Genomic DNA, 21,108 nt, shown 5'->3' on the forward strand with positions numbered 1-21,108 from the left:
ATCCATGTCAACTGGCTGCAAGTGTGATTTAGTTATTGCCAACACCTGTTAGGTGCCACATGTAAGTTATAGGTGCTGTTAATTACAAAAATTAGAGAAGCATCACATGATTTTTCGAACAGTGCCAATACTTTTGTCCACCCTCTTTTTTATGTTTGGTGTGCAATTATATCCAATTTGACTTTAGGACAATTCTTTTTGTGTTTTTTTCATTTAAGACAAATTAAATGAAGATAATACTACCAAAGAATTTGTGTTTGCAATCATTTTCAGGAAGAAACTGAGTATTATCTGACAGAATTGCAGGGGTGTCAATACTTTTGGCCACAACTGTATGTGTGCAGTATGTAGTATGTATGTAGTATGTAATATGTAGTATGTATGTAGTATGTATGTATGTATGTAGTATGTATGTAGTATGTATGTAGTGTGTAGTATGTATGTAGTATTTTTTTTTCTTTACATTCAGCACGGTGGCGCAGTGGTAGCACTGCAGCCTTGCAGCGCTGGGGTCCTGGGTTCTAATCCCACCCAGGACAACATCTGCAAAGAGTTTGTATGTTCTCCCCGTGTTTGCGTGGGTTTCCTCCGGGCACTCCGGTTTCCTCCCACATTCCAAAGACATACTGATAGGGATTCTAGATTGTGAGCCCCATCGGGGACAGTGATGATAATGTGTGCAAAACTGTAAAGCGCTGCGGAATATGTTAGCGCTATATAAAGATTATTATTATTATTCAACACATTAGCCGGATGATGGGACTACTACTGTCCCATCATTGGCTAATGTATCAATCACTGTCACTGTTGCAGGCATCGTCCAAAGGGACTTTTAGTCCCATCGGACGATGCCTGCACAGAGCCCCGGCAAGCCCGCACAGAGCCCCGGCAGCCTGCACAGAGCCCCGGCAGGCATGCACAGATCCCACACACACACACGCCGTCTCCACCCACGCACCACCATTATAGTGTTTTACCTCGGCTCCTGTTCCTGGCGCTCCTCCTGCTGCCGCCGAGTCCAGGTCAGCTGATGTCCTTGCTGCATCCTCCTCACTCCGGGGCTCGGTGCTTGCATCCCGGCGCGCGTCCTCCCTGCACTCAGCTGCGTGCTCCTGTGGGTTGCGCAGGCGCAGTAGGCTCTGACCGCGCGCGCTCCTTCTGCTCTTCTATCCCTCCATGACCTGACCCGGAAGTACTTCCTGCCAATCAAAGTCTGGCCTCAGGTATTTCTGGCCCTCCTCCCTTTGTGGAGGCGCATGATTATTGTGTTTTCCTGCTTTAGTTAGGCCGCATAGTTTTCTGTGTTTTTCCAGTCCTGTGCATTCCCAGTCTTGTGCCTTTCCAGCCCTGTGTTGTTTAACCTCTTGTTCTCCTGTTTTCTCTTTCAGTTCCTGCTCCTGTGTTCCGCTGTTCCTGTGTTTTCCCTTTCCTCAGTCCGTTCCTCAGCTCCTTTACTTCTCACCCAGGTTTTCCTCCGTCACCTTCTTCCCTTTCTGTTTTTCCCCGTTTTTCTCCCTGTTTCCTTTTCCTGGAGCCGATCCCTGGTCCTGGCCTCCGTGGTAATAGTTTTCCCTGTGCTTGCCTTCTAACAGTCCCTGTATAGGGGTTGGTTCCACTCTGGAGTGCTCGCTCAGGGGAGGTTCGGTGCCACGGTCCAGTGGGTCCACTCTTTGTTCTCGTCGCCTTCGGCGTAACAGACTGCACTCGGACGACATCTGAGTGCAGCCTGATTCTAACAGTCCACTCTTTGTTCCCGTCGCCTTCGGCGTTACAGACTGCACTCAGAAGACATCTGAGTGCAGCCTGATTCTAACAGTATAATCAGGCCATGGACCCCGCTGGGGCCTCTGCCCAGAAGGAGTTGGTTTTCTTGCGTGAAAACCAGACTCGCATCATGTCTTTTATGAAGACAATGGATTCCCGCTTGTCTGCTTTACAAGCCGCGGATCCTGGGAATGCTACTCAGTTGGCCAGCCTCCAGCAAGAGCTGGTACAGCAGCGTGATACCCAGGTGCACATCCTGTCTTATATGGCGTCCGTGGATGATCGCTTACATTCCTTGCAATCGGCTTCTTCGCAAAGTTCTTCCCGACCTCCTGATACTGCCACAGCGCCTACTCCTCGTTTGGGTAAACCACCTCGCTACAGCGGCGATCCCAAACTGTGTCGGGGTTTCCTCAACCAGTGCCGTTTACACTTCGAGTTGTTGCCCCAACAGTACCCTACCGACCGGGCTAAGGTCGCCTTTATCGTGTCTCATTTGGAGGGTGAGGCCCTTTCCTGGGTGAATCCCCTCTGGAAACGAGACGACCCTATTGTGACCAGTATAGTCACCTTTTTGGACACTTTCAGAAGGGTTTTTGATGAGCCCGGAAGGCTTGCTTCCACGACTGAGGCTCTTTTTAATCTTTATCAGGGTACCCTCTCTGTGGAGCAGTATGCCATACGCTTTCGTACCCTATCTTCTGAACTAGGGTGGAACAACGAGGCGTTGGTAGGTACCTTTTGGCGTGGTTTGTCGGGAAAGATTAAAGATGAGCTCGCAGGACGGGATACTCATACTTCCTTGGAGGAGCTCATTTCACTTGCTACACGCATTGATTTGCGCTTCCAAGAGCGCTCTAGAGAGGCTGCTAGGGAGAGGAGGCCTATGCGCCCTTCCTCTTTATCTGTTCAGTGTCCTCTCACTCTTCGGCCTTCGGTTTCTTCCGGTAGTGCTGCTCCTGAACCCATGCAGGTTGATCGGGTCAAGATGGCGGACCAACGCAGAAGAGAGAGGCTGGCACAAGGTCTTTGCTTGTACTGTGGTGGAGCATCTCATTTCCTGCGTTCATGTCCTGAGAGGCCGGGAAACGCCTCCACTTAGGACAGGTAAGAGAGGCCTCCCTAAGTGTGTTTGAACCCTCTCCACCTCTTACTCTTTCTGTTCTTATAATTCAGGGTCAGAGACGTGGCTCGGAACTAGCATATTTGGATTCGGGTGCGGCAGGTAACTTTATCCGGCTTAAGGAGGTGAAGAAATACCAGATTCCGGTGGTCGCCCTGAGATGTCCACGAATGATTGCTTCCGTTGATGGCAAGCCTCTGCAGGAGACCATCTCTATGGTTACCGAGGAGGTAACTCTGCAAGTGGGAGCTCTGCACCAAGAGAAGATTGCTCTCTATGTTTTGCCCAATTTGTCTCATCCCCTTTTGCTCGGTCTTCCTTGGCTTCGGACTCACGAACCCGTCCTGGATTGGCGTTCTGGTGAGATTCTTCGGTGGGGACATCCGTGTCAAGAGAGGTGCTTGGCTTCTGTCCGAACAGTTACGGTCTCTCAATCCTCGTCTGGCCCCGTGGGCTTGCCTCCTGCCTATTGGTCCTTTTCTGACATTTTCGACAAGAAAGAAGCCGATATTGCAGCTGTCCCACCTGCCAGCTAATCTCCCCGATCACTCATTTCTTTAGTCCCTTATTGCCATTACCCATCATTGAGGTCCTGTTTTGATCACGTAGTGATGGATTTAGTGGGACCCCTGGTCGAGTCCTCCAGAGAGTATCTGTATATCCTGGTACTCCTTGACTATTCTACATGGTACCTGGATGTGGTGCCATTAAGAAACTCCTCCGCTTACTATGTAACCCTAGAGCTAGTCCATATCTTTTCTCAGACGAGACTGCTGAAAGAGGTTATAAGGGACTCCATTCATGTTGAAAGTCATGAGATAGTTGTGCAAAGCCCTGCAGATCACACAACTCAGGACATTGGTCATTGAAGAGCCTAAGAGTGGCTGGTCCAGTCCCATAGTTTTGGTGCTGAAACCAGATGGAGAATTGCGGTTATGCAATAACTACCTTAAACTAAATGAAGTCTCTAAATTTGACACATATCCAATGCCCTTTGTCGATGAGCTCATTAAAAGGCTAGGAATAGCCTGGTACATTACCACTGTGGACCTCACAAATTGTATTGGCAGATTTCCCAATCATGAATTGGCCAAAACCACTTTCAAAGAAGCAGGTCAGAGTGTTTCTAGGCATTGTGTGCTACTACTGCCAGGTCATCGCTATGATAGCATCACCTCTGATAGACCACCTTAATGGTAAAAAGTCATCAATGGTCAAGTGGTCTCCAGAAGATGAAATAGCATTCCAGGAACTGGAGCTGGCCCTGTGTAAACAGCCAGTGTTAGTGGCTCCAGACCTCTCCAAGGAATTTGTGGTCCAGACATACACATCATATGTCGGATTAGTCTCAGGAAGTGAACGGCGAAGAACACCGGATAATGGACCTATGTCGGAACCTTTCTTCCTGTGAGAAAAGCAACTTCATCATGGAGAAGGAGTGTTTTGCCATCAAGTGGACATTGGACATTTTAATATATTACCTATTAGGCAGGAAGTTCAGGTTAGTGTCAGACCAGGCCCTGTTGAGGTGGATGTGGGAGAAGAAGGGGAACAATGCCCGAGTGACTCAAAAAACTACATACTAATGCTAAGTGACGCTATGTTAAAAGTCCACTGTATGATAACGGAATGTGCCTAGCCCCCTTGGCTCTGAGCAGAGATGGGTACTGTAAGGAGCTGCATCATTATTGCACAGTGTGTGGATGTAAGAAGGTCTCCTGTGTGATGTCTCCAGACTGAATTTGCGTATTGGATGCTATCCAGCACAGGTGTACCAGACCAACACCAAAGTGCCATTATTTGGACTGTTTGTTTATCTGCACTGAAAGGCCATTTATTTCCTTTGTTTAAGGCATGGTTCATGGAGTCTTAATAAACCAGCCTGGACGTTTTACCTAAACTGTTTCCTATGCCTACCTCAAATGCAACCAAGTGAATAGAAATTTAACAATATATATATAGTGGGGGTTTCGGCTCTTTGGTAGCCATGTGGGTATGCACAGGCACAGGGTTTTTATATCAAAACAGAGAAAAGTTTTTTATCCTTCATAAACTTTACAGTTCCAAAACTGAAACAGCTTTCTTCAGCACATATGAATAAACAAAACAGTCCTTTTCTCTGGGTAAGACAAAATCAATCAAAACAGACTCACTAAATTACTAAATTGGTGTCACAGGAACCTCTCAGGCTATAACACAGAGTATTCAGCAGCTCCTTCTTTCTCTAACCACAGCACTCTAAACTTTGCTAAGCTAAGCTAACCCACTGCCTGATATTACGCCTGTATACCTTTCCCATCCAAGCTCTTTCGGTTGCTCTTAATCCTGGACATGGCATCCAGGACCCTACCCCCTGCTTTCTTACTATATATATATATATATATATATATATATATATATATATATATATATATATACACACACACAGTGGTGAGAATAAGTATTGGATACACTGCCCACCTACAAAAAATGGAGAGGTCTGTAATTTTTATCGTACAGTAGGTGCACTTCAACAGTAAGAGACAGAATCTAGAAAAAAAACAGAAAATCAAACTGTATGATTTTTAAATAATGAAATTGCATTCTATTGCATGAAATAAGTATGTGATCACCTACCAACCAGCAACAATTCTCACAAACCTGTTAGTCTTTCTTTACGAAGCCCTCCTACTCTTCACTCATTATCTTTATTATTTGCACTTGTTTAGACATGTTACCTGTATAAAAGACACCAGTCTACACAATCACACTCCAACCTCTACTCCATAGCCAAGGCCAAAGATCTGTTCAAGGACACCAGTGCCAAAATTGTAGATCTGCACAAGGCTATGATGGGCTACAGGATAATATGCAAGCAGCTTGGTGGGAAGGCAACAACTGTTGGCACAATTATTAGAAAACAGATGAAACACAAGATGACTCTCAATCTTCCCCAGTCTAGGGCTCCATGCAAGATCTCGCCAGCTCAGAACTACATGGGAGGACCTGGTCAATGAACTGAAGAAAGCTGGGAACACAGTCTCAAACATTGCAGCTAGTGACGCACTACACTTCATGAATTAAAATCCTGCAGGGCACGCAAGGTCCCCCTGCTCATGCCATCACATGTCCATGCCCATTTGAAGCTCACCAATGACCATCCACTTCATGGATTAAAATCCTGCATGGAATGCAAGGTCCCCCTACTCATGCCAGCACATGTCCATGTGTTGTGAATTCTGTGGCTGAGGTCACTCCTGTGGTCACAAGTGGTACTGCAGCTTCTGAGCTTCCTCCCTCAGGTGTTCTGGTGAGCTCGTTGGCTGCTTTGTTATTTAACTCCACCTGATTCTGTCTTCCTTGCTCCTTGTCAATGTTCCAGTGTTGGACCTGAGCTTCTGGATCTTTCCTGTGGCCTGCTGCTCTACTTAGATAAGTGTTTCTTTGCTTTTGTTGCTACTTTTTCTGTCCAGCTTGTCTTTTCGTTTTTGCTGGTAGCTCTGAGACGCAAAGGGTGCACCGCCGTGCCGTTAGTTCGGCACGGTGGGTCTTTTTGCCCCCTTTGCGTGGTTTTTTGCTTTAGGGTTTTTTGTAGACTGCAAAGTTCTCTTTGCTATCCTCGCTCTGTCTAGAATATCGGGCCTCACTTTGCTGAATCTATTTCATCCCTACGTTTGTCTTTTCATCTTGCTAACAGTCATTATATGTGGGGGGCTGCCTTTTCCTTTGGGGTATTTCTCTGAGGCAAGTCAGGCTTGTTTTTCTATCTTCAGGCTAGTCAGCTCCTCAGGCTGTGCCGAGTTGCATAGGTAGTGACAGGCGCAATCCACAGCTGCCTTTAGTTGTGTTTAGGATAGGTTCAGGTATTGCGGTCTACAGAGATTCCACGTCTCAGAGCTCGTTCTATTGTTTTTGGGTTATTATCAAATCACTGTATGTGCTCTGATTGCTGGCACACTGTGTCACTGGATTGCCTACATAACAGTACAAGGAGCCAACCTAATGATTCTCAATAGAGGGAAAAAAGAAGTTCTGACATCATTTTTTTTTCTCAGCTCTGTGTTCAGTCTTTTTTTCCCCTAGACATTTGGGTGTTTCAGGACACAGGTGTGGACATGGATATTCAGGGTCTGTGCTCTTCAATGGATAATCTCGTTACAAATGTACAAAGGATTCAAGATACTATTGATCAGAAATCTATGTTAGAACCAAGAATTCCTATTCCTGATTTGTTTTTTGGTGATAGAACTAAGTTTCTTAATTTCAAAAATAATTGTAAGCTATTTCTGGCCTTGAAACCTCATTCTTCTGGTAATCCTATTCAACAGGTTTTGATTATTATTTCTTTTTTGCGCGGCGACCCTCAGGACTGGGCATTTTCTCTTGCGCCAGGAGACCCTGCATTGAGTAATGTAAATGCGTTTTTCCTGGCGCTCGGATTGCTTTACGATGAGCCTAATTCAGTGGATCAGGCTGAGAAAAATTTGCTGGCTTTGTGCCAGGGTCAGGATGATATAGAAGTATATTGTCAGAAATTTAGGAAGTGGTCTGTACTCACTCTGTGGAATGAATCTGCGCTGGCAGCTTTGTTCAGAAAGGGTCTCTCTGAGGCTCTTAAGGATGTCATGGTGGGTTTTCCTATGCCTGCTGGTTTGAATGAGTCTATGTCTTTGGCCATTCAGATCGGTCGACGCTTGCGCGAGCGTGGATCTGTGCACCATTTGGCGGTATTGTCTAAGATTAAACCTGAGCCTATGCAGTGCGATAGGACTATGACCAGAGTTGAACGGCAAGAACACAGACGTCTGAATGGTCTGTGTTTCTACTGTGGTGATTCCACTCATGCTATTTCTGATTGTCCTAAGCGCACTAAGCGGTTCGATAGGTCTGCCGTCATTGGTACTGTACAATCCAAATTCCTTCTGTCCATTACCTTGATATGCTCTTTGTCATCGTATTCTGTCATGGCGTTTGTGGATTCAGGCGCTGCCCTGAATCTGATGGATTTGGATTATGCTAAACGTTGTGGGTTTTTCTTGGAGCCTTTGCGGTGTCCTATTCCGTTGAGAGGAATTGATGCTACACCTTTGGCCAAGAATAAACCTCAGTACTGGACCCAGCTGACCATGTGCATGGCTCCTGCACATAAGGAAGTTATTCGCTTTCTGGTGCTACATAATCTGCATGATGTGGTCGTGTTGGGGTTGCCATGGCTGCAAACCCATAATCCAGTATTGGATTGGAACTCTATGTCGGTATCCAGCTGGGGTTGTCAGGGGGTACATGGTGATGTTCCATTTTTGTCTATTTCGTCATCCACTCCTTCTGAGGTCCCAGAGTTCTTGTCTGATTATCAGGATGTATTTGAAGAGCCCAAGTCCGATGCCCTACCTCCGCATAGGGATTGTGATTGTGCTATCAATTTGATTCCTGGTAGTAAATTCCCTAAAGGTCGATTATTTAATTTATCTGTGCCTGAACACTCCGCTATGCGCAGTTATGTGAAGGAATCCCTGGAGAAGGGACATATTCGCCCATCGTCATCACCACTGGGAGCAGGGTTCTTTTTTGTAGCCAAGAAGGATGGTTCGCTGAGACCATGTATTGATTACCGCCTTCTTAATAAGATCACTGTTAAATTTCAGTATCCCTTGCCATTGTTATCTGACTTGTTTGCTCGGATTAAGGGGGCTAGTTGGTTCACTAAGATAGATCTTCGTGGTGCGTATAATCTGGTGAGAATCAGGCAAGGAGATGAATGGAAAACTGCATTTAATACGCCCGAGGGTCATTTTGAGTATCTAGTGATGCCGTTCGGACTTGCCAATGCTCCATCTGTGTTTCAGTCTTTTATGCATGACATCTTCCGTGAGTATCTGGATAAATTCCTGATTGTTTACTTGGATGACATTTTGATCTTCTCAGATGATTGGGACTCTCATGTGAAGCAGGTCAGAATGGTTTTCCAGGTCCTGCGTGCTAATTAGTGTTGAGCGATACCGTCCGATACTTGAAAGTATCGGTATCGGATAGTATCGGCCGATACCCGAAAAATATCGGATATCGCCGATACCGATATCCGATACCAATACAAGTCAATGGGACATCAAGTATCGGAAGGTATTCTCATGGTTCCCAGGGTCTGAAGGAGAGGAAACTCTCCTTCAGGCCCTGGGATCCATAGGGATGTGTAAAATAAAGAATTAAAATAAAAAATATTGATATATTTACCTCTCCGGCGGCCCCTGAACTCAGCGCGGGTAACCGGCAGGCTTCGTTGTTCAAAATCAGTGCTTTTAGGACCTGAGAATCACGTCCCGGCTTCTGATTGGTCGCGGGCCGCCCATGTGACCGCCACGCGACCAATCACAAGCCGCTACGTCTTTGAAAGCCATTAACGCGCTCATTTTTAAAAATGAGCGCGTTAATAGCTTGCGGTGACGTCGCGGCTTGTGATTGGTCGCGTGGCCGCGACCAATCACAAGCCGCTACGTCTTTGAAAGCCATTAACGCGCTCATTTTTAAAAATGAGCGCGTTAATAGCTTGCGGTGACGTCGCGGCTTGTGATTGGTCGCGTGGCCGCGACCAATCACAAGCCGCTACGTCTTTGAAAGCCATTAACGCGCTCATTTTTAAAAATGAGCGCGTTAATAGCTTGCGGTGACGTCGCGGCTTGTGATTGGTCGCGTGGCGGTCACATGGGCGGCCCGCGACCAATCAGAAGCCGGGACGTGATTCTCAGGTCCTAAAAGCGCTGATTTTGAACAACGAAGCCTGCCGGTTACCCGCGCTGAGTCCAGGGGCCGCCGGAGAGGTAAATATATCAATATTTTTTATTTTAATTCTTTATTTTACACATCTCTATGTATCCGATACCGATACCCGATACCACAAAAGTATCGGATCTCGGTATCGGAATTCCGATACCGCAAGTATCGGCCGATACCCGATACTTGCGGTATCGGAATGCTCAACACTAGTGCTAATTCTTTGTTTGTGAAGGGATCAAAGTGTCTCTTCGGTGTGCAGAAAGTTTCATTTTTGGGGTTCATCTTTTCCCCTTCTACTATCGAGATGGATCCGGTTAAGGTCCAAGCCATCCAGGATTGGACTCAGCCGACATCTCTAAAAAGTCTGCAAAAATTCCTGGGCTTTGCTAATTTTTAGCGTCGCTTCATCTGTAATTTTTCTAGCATTGCCAAACCATTGACCGATTTGACCAAGAAGGGTGCTGATTTGGTTAATTGGTCTTCTGCTGCTGTGGAAGCTTTTCAGGAGTTGAAGCATCGTTTTTGTTCTGCCCCTGTGTTGTGTCAACCAGATGTTTCTCTTCCGTTCCAGGTCGAGGTTGATGCTTCTGAGATTGGAGCAGGGGCGGTTTTGTCACAGAGAGGTTCTGGTTGCTCAGTGTTGAAACCATGTGCTTTCTTTTCCAGGAAGTTTTCGGCTGCTGAGCGTAATTATGATGTGGGCAACCGAGAGTTGCTGGCCATGAAGTGGGCATTCGAGGAATGGCGTCATTGGCTTGAAGGAGCTAAGCATCGCGTGGTGGTATTGACTGATCATAAGAACTTTACTTATCTCGAGTCTGCCAAGCGCTTGAATCCTAGACAGGCCCGTTGGTCGTTATTTTTTGCCCGCTTCGATTTTGTGATTTCGTACCTTCCGGGCTCTAAAAATGTGAAGGCGGATGCTCTGTCTAGGAGTTTTGTGCCCGACTCTCCGGGTTCATCTGAGCCGGCGAGTATCCTCAAGGAAGGAGTCATTGTGTCTGCCATCTCCCCTGATTTGCGGCGAGTGTTGCAAAAATTTCAGGCGAATAAACCTGATCGTTGTCCGGTGGAGAAACTGTTCGTCCCTGATAGGTGGACTACTAAAGTTATCTCTGAACTCCATTGTTCGGTGTTGGCTGGTCATCCTGGAATATTTGGTACCAGAGAGTTAGTGGCTAGATCCTTCTGGTGGCCATCTCTGTCACGGGATGTACGTACTTTTGTGCAGTCCTGTGGGATTTGTGCTAGGGCTAAGCCCTGCTGTTCACGTGCCAGTGGGTTGCTTTTGCCCTTGCCAGTCCCAAAGAGGCCTTGGACACATATTTCGATGGATTTCATTTCTGACCTTCCCGTTTCTCAAAAGATGTCAGTCATTTGGGTGGTCTGTGATCGCTTTTCTAAAATGGTCCATCTGGTGCTCTTGGTTAAGTTGCCTTCCTCCTCTGATTTGGTGCCTTTGTTCTTCCAGCATGTGGTTCGTTTGCATGGCATTCCTGAGAATATTGTTTCTGACAGAGGTTCCCAGTTTGTTTCGAGGTTTTGGCGAGCCTTTTGTGGCAGGATGGGCATTGACCTGTCTTTTTCCTCGGCTTTCCATCCTCAGACTAATGGCCAGACCGAACGAACCAATCAGACCTTGGAGACATATCTGAGATGTTTTGTTTCTGCAGACCAGGATGATTGGGTGTCCTTTTTGCCGTTGGCTGAGTTCGCCCTTAATAATCGGGCCAGCTCGGCTACCTTGGTCTCTCCATTTTTCTGCAATTCTGGGTTCCATCCTCGTTTCTCTTCAGGACAGGTTGAGTCTTCGGACTGTCCTGGTGTGGATTCTGTGGTGGACAGGTTGCAGCAGATCTGGACTCAGGTAGTGGACAATTTGGCCTTGTCCCAGGAGAAGGCTCAACTTTTCGCTAATCGCAGACGCCGTGTGGGTCCCCGACTTCGTGTTGGGGATCTGGTTTGGTTATCTTCTCGTCATATTCCTATGAAGGTTTCCTCTCCTAAATTTAAACCTCGTTTTATTGGTCCGTATAGGATTTCTGAGATTCTCAATCCTGTGTCTTTTCGTCTGACCCTCCCAGACTCCTTTTCCATACATAATGTATTCCATAGGTCGTTGTTGCGGAGATACGTGGCACCTATGGTTCCATCTGTTGAACCTCCTGCCCCGGTTTTGGTGGAGGGGGAATTGGAGTATATTGTGGAGAAAATTTTGGATTCTCGTGTTTCTAGACGGAAACTCCAGTATCTGGTTAAATGGAAGGGTTATGCTCAGGAAGATAATTCCTGGGTTTTTGCCTCTGATGTCCATGCTCCAGATCTTGTTCGTGCCTTTCATGTGGCTCATCCTGGTCGGCCTGGGGGCTCTGGTGAGGGTTCGGTGACCCCTCCTCAAGGGGGGGGTACTGTTGTGAATTCTGTGGCTGAGGTCACTCCTGTGGTCACAAGTGGTACTGCAGCTTCTGAGCTTCCTCCCTCAGGTGTTCTGGTGAGCTCGTTGGCTGCTTTGTTATTTAACTCCACCTGATTCTGTCTTCCTTGCTCCTTGTCAATGTTCCAGTGTTGGACCTGAGCTTCTGGATCTTTCCTGTGGCCTGCTGCTCTGCTTAGATAAGTGTTTCTTTGCTTTTGTTGCTACTTTTTCTGTCCAGCTTGTCTTTTCGTTTTTGCTGGTAGCTCTGAGACGCAAAGGGTGCACCGCCGTGCCGTTAGTTCGGCACGGTGGGTCTTTTTGCCCCCTTTGCGTGGTTTTTTTGCTTTAGGGTTTTTTGTAGACTGCAAAGTTCTCTTTGCTATCCTCGCTCTGTCTAGAATATCGGGCCTCACTTTGCTGAATCTATTTCATCCCTACGTTTGTCTTTTCATCTTGCTAACAGTTATTATATGTGGGGGGCTGCCTTTTCCTTTGGGGTATTTCTCTGAGGCAAGTCAGGCTTGTTTTTCTATCTTCAAGCTAGTCAGCTCCTCAGGCTGTGCCGAGTTGCATAGGTAGTGACAGGCGCAATCCACAGCTGCCTTTAGTTGTGTTTAGGATAGGTTCAGGTATTGCGGTCTACAGAGATTCCACGTCTCAGAGCTCGTTCTATTGTTTTTGGGTTATTATCAAATCACTGTATGTGCTCTGATTGCTGGCACACTGTGTCACTGGATTGCCTACATAACATCCATGCCCGTATGAAGCTCACCAATGACCATCTGGATGATCCAGAGGAGGTATGGGAGAAGGTCATGCAGTCAGATGAGACCAAAATAGTGCTTTTTGGTGTAAACTCCACTCGCCATATTTGGAGGAAGAAGAAGGATGAGTACAATCCCAAGAACACCGTCCTAACTGTGAAGCATGGTGCGGGAAACACCATACTTTGGGGGAGCTTTTCTGCAAAGGGAACAGGACGACTTCACTGTATTGAAGGTAGGATGGATGAGGTCATGATTCCCGAGATTTTGGCCAATAACCTCCTTCCCTCAGTAACAGCATTGAAGATGGCTGGGTCTTCCAGCATGACAATGACCCGAAAGACACAGCCAGGACAACTAAGGAGTGGCTACGTAAAAAGCATTTCAAGGTCCTGGAGTAGGCTAGTCAGTCTCCAGACCTGAACCCAATAGAAAATCTTCGGAGAGAGCTGAACCTCAATATTGCCCCATGACAGTCCCGAAACCTGAAAGATCTGAAGTAGAACTGTATGGAGGAGTGGGCCAAAATCCTTACCCCAAAGTGTGCAAAGTTGGTCAAGAAGTACAGGAAACATCTGGCTTCTGTAATTGCAAACAAAGGTTTCTGTACCAAATATTAAGTTCTCTTTTTCCATTGTGTCAAATACCTATTTCATGCAATAAAATGCTAGTTAATTATGTAAAACTCATACAATGTGATTTTCTGGATATTTTTTAAGATTCTGTCTCTCACACTCAAAAAATGTAAAGGTCGGTAATTATTTATTTTAGATACACTTTGAGGGTGGGAAAACTTGCAAAATCAGCAGGGTATCAAATTCTTATTTTCCCCACTGTACCACTGTATGTGTATTTATATACAGTACAGACCAAAAGTTTGGACACACCTTCTCATTTAAAGATTTTTCTGTATTTTCATGACTATAAAAATTGTACATTCACACTGAAGGCATCAAAACTATGAATTAACACATGTGGCATTACAGTGGGGCAAAAAAGTATTTAGTCAGTCAGCAATAGTGCAAGTTCCACCACTTTAAAAAGATGAGAGGCGTCTGTAATTTACATCATAGGTAGACCTCAACTATGGGAGACAAACTGAGAAAAAAAAATCCAGAAAATCACATTGTCTGTTTTTTTAACATTTTATTTGCACATTATGGTGGAAAATAAGTATTTGGTCAGAAACAAACAATCAAGATTTTTGGCTCTCACAGACCTGTAACTTCTTCTTTAAGAGTCTCCTCTTTCCTCCACTCATTACCTGTAGTAATGGCACCTGTTTAAACTTGTTATCAGTATAAAAAGACACCTGTGCACACCCTCAAACAGTCTGACTCCAAACTCCACTATGGTGAAGACCAAAGAGCTGTCAAAGGACACCAGAAACAAAATTGTAGCCCTGCACCAGGCTGGGAAGACTGAATCTGCAATAGCCAACCAGCTTGGAGTGAAGAAATCAACAGTGGGAGCAATAATTAGAAAATGGAAGACATACAAGACCATTGATAATCTCCCTCGATCTGGGGCTCCACGCAAAATCCCACCCCGTGGGGTCAGAATGATCACAAGAACGGTGAGCAAAAATCCCAGAACCACGCGGGGGGACCTAGTGAATGAACTGCAGAGAGCTGGGACCAATGTAACAAGGCCTACTATAAGTAACACACTACGCCACCATGGACTCAGATCCTGCAGTGCCAGACGTGTCCCACTGCTTAAGCCAGTACATGTCCGGGCCCGTCTGAAGTTTGCTAGAGAGCATTTGGATGATCCAGAGGAGTTTTGGGAGAATGTCCTATGGTCTGATGAAACCAAACTGGAACTGTTTGGTAGAAACACAACTTGTCGTGTTTGGAGGAAAAAGAATACTGAGTTGCATCCATCAAACACCATACCTACTGTAAAGCATGGTGGTGGAAACATCATGCTTTGGGGCTGTTTCTCTGCAAAGGGGCCAGGACGACTGATCCGGGTACATGAAAGAATGAATGGGGCCATGTATCGTGAGATTTTGAGTGCAAACCTCCTTCCATCAGCAAGGGCATTGAAGATGAAACGTGGCTGGGTCTTTCAACATGACAATGATCCAAAGCACACCGCCAGGGCAACGAAGGAGTGGCTTCGTAAGAAGCATTTCAAGGTCCTGGAGTGGCCTAGCCAGTCTCCAGATCTCAACCCTATAGAAAACCTTTGGTGGGAGTTGAAAGTCCGTGTTGCCAAGCGAAAAGCCAAAAACATCACTGCTCTAGAGGAGATCTGCATGGAGGAATGGGCCAACATACCAACAGTGTGTGGCAACCTTGTGAAGACTCACAGAAAACATTTGACCTCTGTCATTGCCAACAAAGGATATATTACAAAGTATTGAGATGAAATTTTGTTTCTGACCAAATACTTATTTTCCACCATAATATGCAAATAAAATGTTAAAAAAACAGACAATGTGATTTTCTGGATTTTTTTTTCTCAGTTTGTCTCCCATAGTTGAGGTCTACCTATGATGTAAATTACAGACGCCTCTCATCTTTTTAAGTGGTGGAACTTTCACTATTGCTGACTGACTAAATACTTTTTTGCCCCACTGTATATACTTGACAAAAATGTGTGGAACAACTGAAATTATGTCTTATATTCTAGGTTCTTCAGAGTAGCCACCTTTTGCTTTGATGACTGCTTTGCACACTCTTGGCATTCTCTTGATGAGCTTCAAGAGGTAGTCACCGGGAATGGTTTTCACGTCACAGCCACAGCCCTGCCAGGTTTAATAAGTGGGATTTCTTGCCTTATAAATGGGGTTGGGACCATCAGTTGTGTTGTGCAGAAGTCTGGTGGATACACAGCTGATAGTCCTACTGAATAGACTGTTATGGCAAGAAAAAAGCAGCTAAGTAAAGAAAAACGAGTGGCCATCAGTACTTTAAGGCTATGTGCACACTTTGCAGATTCCACTGCGGATTTTTCCGCAGCGGAATTGCAAAATCCGCAGTGAAAACCCATCGCGGTTTTTACTGCGGATTTATCGCGGTTTTTACTGCGTTTTCTTCTGCGGATTTTCAACTGCAGTTTTCTATTGGAGCAGCTGAAAATCCGCAGAAAAGAAGTGACATGCTGCGGAATGTAATCCGCAGCATTTCCGCGCGGATTTTTCTGCAGCATGTGCACAGCGTTTTTTGTTTCCCATAGGTTTACATTGAAATATAAACTCATGGGAAACTGCTGCGGATCCGCAGCGGTCAAATCCGCTGCGGATCCGCAGCAAAATCCGCAAAGTGTGAATATAGCCTAAGAAATGAAGGTCAGTCAGTCCAAAAAATTGGGAAAACTTTGAAAGTGTCCCCAAGTGCAGTTGCAAAAACCATTAAGCGCTACAAAGAAACTGGCTCTCATGGGGACCGCCCAGGAAGAGAAGACCAAGAGTCACCAAGGAGAAGGTGTGTCCAAACTTTTGGTCTGTACTGTACTGTATATATATAAATATATATATATATATATATATATATATATATATATATATATATATATACACACACACATACACATGTATATATACACTTTGAAAACATTATATACATGAATTTCATTATTTCTATAGTCCTTGGATGGCAGAAATTCAGTATAAGAATAACCAGTTGCATTTTCATGAGGTAAATTTGTTTTAGAAGAATCTATACATGGATAGCTGATATATTTTTCTCTTCCCATTGAAATTACCATGCAGACTTGGTGGAGTTGGAAGATAAATCCTACACTAAGTGCAATGTTCCCATTCTCCCTCATAAAAACGCACAGTAATGCTGCCTTGTTCTTGTACCTGATTTGTAATGCAAGGCATGGCATCAATCGTGGTGCTACTTGAGCTTAGTACAATTGATTAGATAATAAAATACTCTGACCAGGGATATCTCTTACGCTCTAAGTGATAATTTGCAATAATGTGTTCAAAGCAAATTTTAATTCACATCACAAATTGCTGCTTTTGATATTTTTTACATTCAGATCACATCAATGCTTTTATAAAACTGTGCATTGTTTGTAAGTGAATGTTGCAGAGTAATGGTGTTACATAAGAGAGACAGACGCTATACTTTAGAGAATCACAGGAAAAAATAAAAATCACGTACATACAGTAGAATAGTATCATTGGTATCCAGATCTTCTGGATGAAAGTCAATCTGTGTGAAAGTCACTAGGAATTAATAAAAACATTGTTTATGAAAAAAGACCAAAGCGGATTTGTACATACCGTTTTCTGAAGTGAATGTGCCTAGAAAGAATTATGTCCAGAAATGATAATCACAACAACAATCCTCCCACGTCATTTGTTTTCTGATCTACGGACATTGTGAAACGATATTCTATATTTCTGTGGAGATTGTTAGCATTATCTGAACATTATTCATATTCTGGCATTTCATCACCATCCATTTAGGTTTTACATTGTTGTTAACAAAATGATGTCTTCCAAATGATACAGGAAAGATATATATCTTGGTACCGTGTTAGCCAGTAGATAGAAAAATATTTGTCTTCCAAATGAACACTCAGGCTCTGATTCAATAAGACTGCTCTTTTGTACGCCAGTCTTAATGAATTAGGCCGGGATCACACATGCGAGAAACACGTCCGTGTCTCGCATGTGAAATCCATGCTGTGGCGCCGGCACTGTGGAGCGGAGCGTGCGGCCGCATAGCAACACATGGAGCCGCACGCTCCGCTCCGAAGTGCCACGCCACAGCTTGGATTTCACATGCGAGACACGGACGTGTTTCTCGCATGTGTGATCCCGGCCTTAGCAGCATTCTATCAGTGGCATGAGCCTTGCCAGAAATATCATTCCAGTCAGTGACAGGACTAACATTTCTGGTATAAGAAACTCCGACACTTTTAAAGGGACACTGTCACCTGAATTTGGAGGGAACAATCTTCAGCCATGGAGGCGGGGTTTTGGGGTTTTTGATTCACCCTTTCCTTACCCGCTAGCTGCATACTGGCTGCAATATTGGATTGAAGTTCATTCTCTGTCCTCCGTAGTACATGCCTGCGCAAGGTAATCTTGCCTTGCGCAGGCGTGTACTATGGAGGACAGAGAATGAACTTCAATCCAATATTGCAGCCAGCATGCAGCCAGCGGGTAAGGAAAGGGTGAATCAAAAACCCAAAAACCCCGCCTCCATGGCTGAAGATTGTTCCCTACAAATTCAGGTGACAGTGTCCCTTTAATGAATTTGTTGGGCTTGTTTGCCACACCTCAATCCGCCCCAGTCTGTGCTTAGTCTGCCCATTGTAGTGGAGCTGCCCATAACTGACAAAAGTTGCTTAATTATTGTGCAACTTTCTTGTGCAAAATAAAACATTTGAAGGTCTTTTATAATACTAAAAAAAAGAGGAGCTGAGGGCTCACTGAGTATAATCATAAAATAATATTTATTAGAATTAATTTAAAATACAGAAATAATTATAATACAGAACTGCTAAGCAATGTGCAGGAGCATTACGACTGGCAAGCTAAAGTGCATTGTGCAAAAAAAATTAAAAAAATACAAAAGTCACGATACATTCATACACAACCAGAAGGTAATGCCTGGTAATGTCTGGTGTATGTGTCCCAGTTGATAGGAGCGAAAGCATTAGCTCACCACATTAAAAAAAAAAACAAAGCGTTACACAGCTCCAATATGGAAAAAATAAAAAAAGTTATGCGTCTCAAAAAACTCAAGCCAATTTTTTCACCACTTAAATTAAAATCTTGTTGCCAGGTCATTTTTACCACACATTGAATGGCGTAAAAAACAAGACCCTAAAAACAATGGGGTAATTGCATTTTCTTTCATAATTTCACCTCAATTGGACAACAATTCGTTCTATAGAAAACATTCCCCTGTATGGTTATGTTGACTAAAAAATAAAAAAGTTATGACTTTCGGAAGAAAGGGAGGAAAAAAATTAAAGCACAAAAGCGAAAATTTTCCAAGCGAGATGGGATTAAAGAAATATTGAACTATAATAGGGTAATGATATTAATACAACATCCAGGTAATTTAAAGAAATGTCTATAATCTCAGAGGTTGCTTTGTAGTCCCAACTTGAGTCGTGCAAGTATAAGAAATATGAGGATGTTAAGATTCACAAATAAAAGAATTACTCTTCATATCATTAACCTCTTCATGACCTTGGGATTTTTCATTTTTCCGTGTTCGTTTTTCACTCCCCTCCTTCCCAGAGCCATAACTTTTTTATTTTTCCGTCAATATGGCAATGTGAGGGCTTATTTTTTGTGGGACGAGTTGTACTTTTGAACGACATCATTGGTTTTAGCATGTCGGGTACTAGAAAACAGGAAAAAAATTCCAAGTGCGGTGAAATTGCAAAAAAAGTGCAATCCCACACTTGTTTTTTGTTTGGCTTTTTTGCTAGGTTCACTAAATGCTAAAACTGACCTGCCATTATGATTCTCCAGGTCAGTACAAGTTCATAGACACCTAACATGACTAGGTTATTTTTTATCTAAGTGGTGAAAAAAATTTCCAAACTTTGCTAAAAAAAAAAAAAAAATTGCGCCATTTTCCGATACTCGTAGCGTCTCCATTTTTCGGGATCTGGGGTCGGTTGAGGGCTTATTTTTTGCGTGCCGAGATGTCGTTTTTAATTATAGCATTTTGGTGCAGATACGTTCTTTTGATCGCCCGTTATTGCATTTTAATGCAATGTCGCGGCCACCTAAAAAACATAATTCTGGCATTTCGAATTTTTTTCTCGCTACGCCGTTTAGCGATCAGGTTAATGCTTTTTTTAATTGATAGATCGGGCGATTCTGAGTGCGGCGATACCAAATATGTGTAGATTTGATTTTTTTTTTATTGATTTATTTTGATTGGGGAGAAAGGGGGGTGATTTAAACTTTTATATATTTTTTATTTTTTTCACATTTTTTTAACTTTTTTTTTTACTTTTGCCATGCTTCAATAGCCTCCATGGGAGGCTAGAAGCAGGCACAACTCAATCGCCTCTGCTACATAGCAGCGATCTGCTGATCGCTGCTATGTAGCAGAAATGGAGGTGTGCTGTGAGCGCCGACCACAGGGTGGCGCTCACAGCCACTGGTGATCAGTAACCATAGAGGTCTACCGGAAGCGGTAGTTAAATGCCGCTGTCTGCGTTTGACAGCGGCATTTAACTAGTTAATAGGTACGGGCAGATCGTGATTCTGCCCGCGCCTATTGCGGGCACATGTCAGCTGTTCAAAACAGCTGACATGTCCCGACTTTGATGCGGGCTCACCGCGGAGCCCTGCATCAAAGCAGGGGATCTGACCTCGGACGTACTATCCCGTCCGAGGTCAGAAAGGGGTTAAACAAATTATAATGTTACTTACATGGGAATTTCTGGAGGAAGTAGATTAAATTAAATCAGATCAGACTGAAGAAATTGCTTGTTTTTTCAGAATACTGTGAGTAAATAGTAAAACAAATCAGGTTATCCAAATATCCTGGCAATATGGACACTTTTGGGAATAAAATAGTATATGGAAGGAAAACAGCTAAAATGTGCCTGTTATCGTCAGAATTTGGACAGAGCAGCATAAAAATTTAGAATATATTAGCAGCCTGATTATCCTTGAATCCAAAATGTATTCCTTCCTACTGCCAAGTTTCTCACAGCATGGCGTGCATTTATCAGGTAGCATTAAAACTGAATAGCGTGGAGCATTCAGCACCGACTTGTTTATTCCTCTGTACACCTTGCTCCGTTGTAACATGCGTAAAGCAAAAAAAAGATTGGTCATAAGTAAATCGCACTTCCTATCATAATACAGACCCCCAAAAAATGGAAGTAGAGAGCGAACTAACACATATGATAAAACAACATATTATATTGAAAGAATAATTAATTATCAACAGAGTTAAAAAATGAGGAAAAGAGTTATGGAGTGTCACATAGCCAGGAATGCATAGGGTCTCCAGGCATAGCACGTATATCGCAATGTACAGGGAGGGGAGGACTGATGGCACTAAGGACAAATTGGGGGATAAAAATGTACTCAAACCATATAGAATAGTACAAAAAACAATATTGAACTAATATAAAGAAAATGACTGATGGAGAAAATGAAATGCTACACAAGGAATGCTCAATAACAAGGGAAGGAAGGCAAATTGAAGGCACTGTAGCTAAATCACCCATCAGATTTCAGTTGTGCAATACACTGTTAATAAAACCCATGGCTAAATTAAGGTAAAGTACATCAAGTGTCATACAAACAGTCCATCAGACTGCAATAGTAACGTGCA

At 44.0% G+C, this 21,108-nt stretch overlaps 1 protein-coding gene across 1 annotated transcript in view; it reads left to right on the forward strand.

The window, feature by feature from the left end:
- CALN1 (calneuron 1) overlaps positions 1 to 21,108 on the forward strand; it is an 858,037-nt gene that overhangs the window by 78,794 nt on the left and 758,135 nt on the right. The gene's annotated exons all lie outside the window — the stretch shown is intronic.

This window comes from Ranitomeya imitator, chromosome 3, assembly GCF_032444005.1.
Source record: "Ranitomeya imitator isolate aRanImi1 chromosome 3, aRanImi1.pri, whole genome shotgun sequence".
NCBI lineage: Eukaryota > Metazoa > Chordata > Amphibia > Anura > Dendrobatidae > Ranitomeya > Ranitomeya imitator.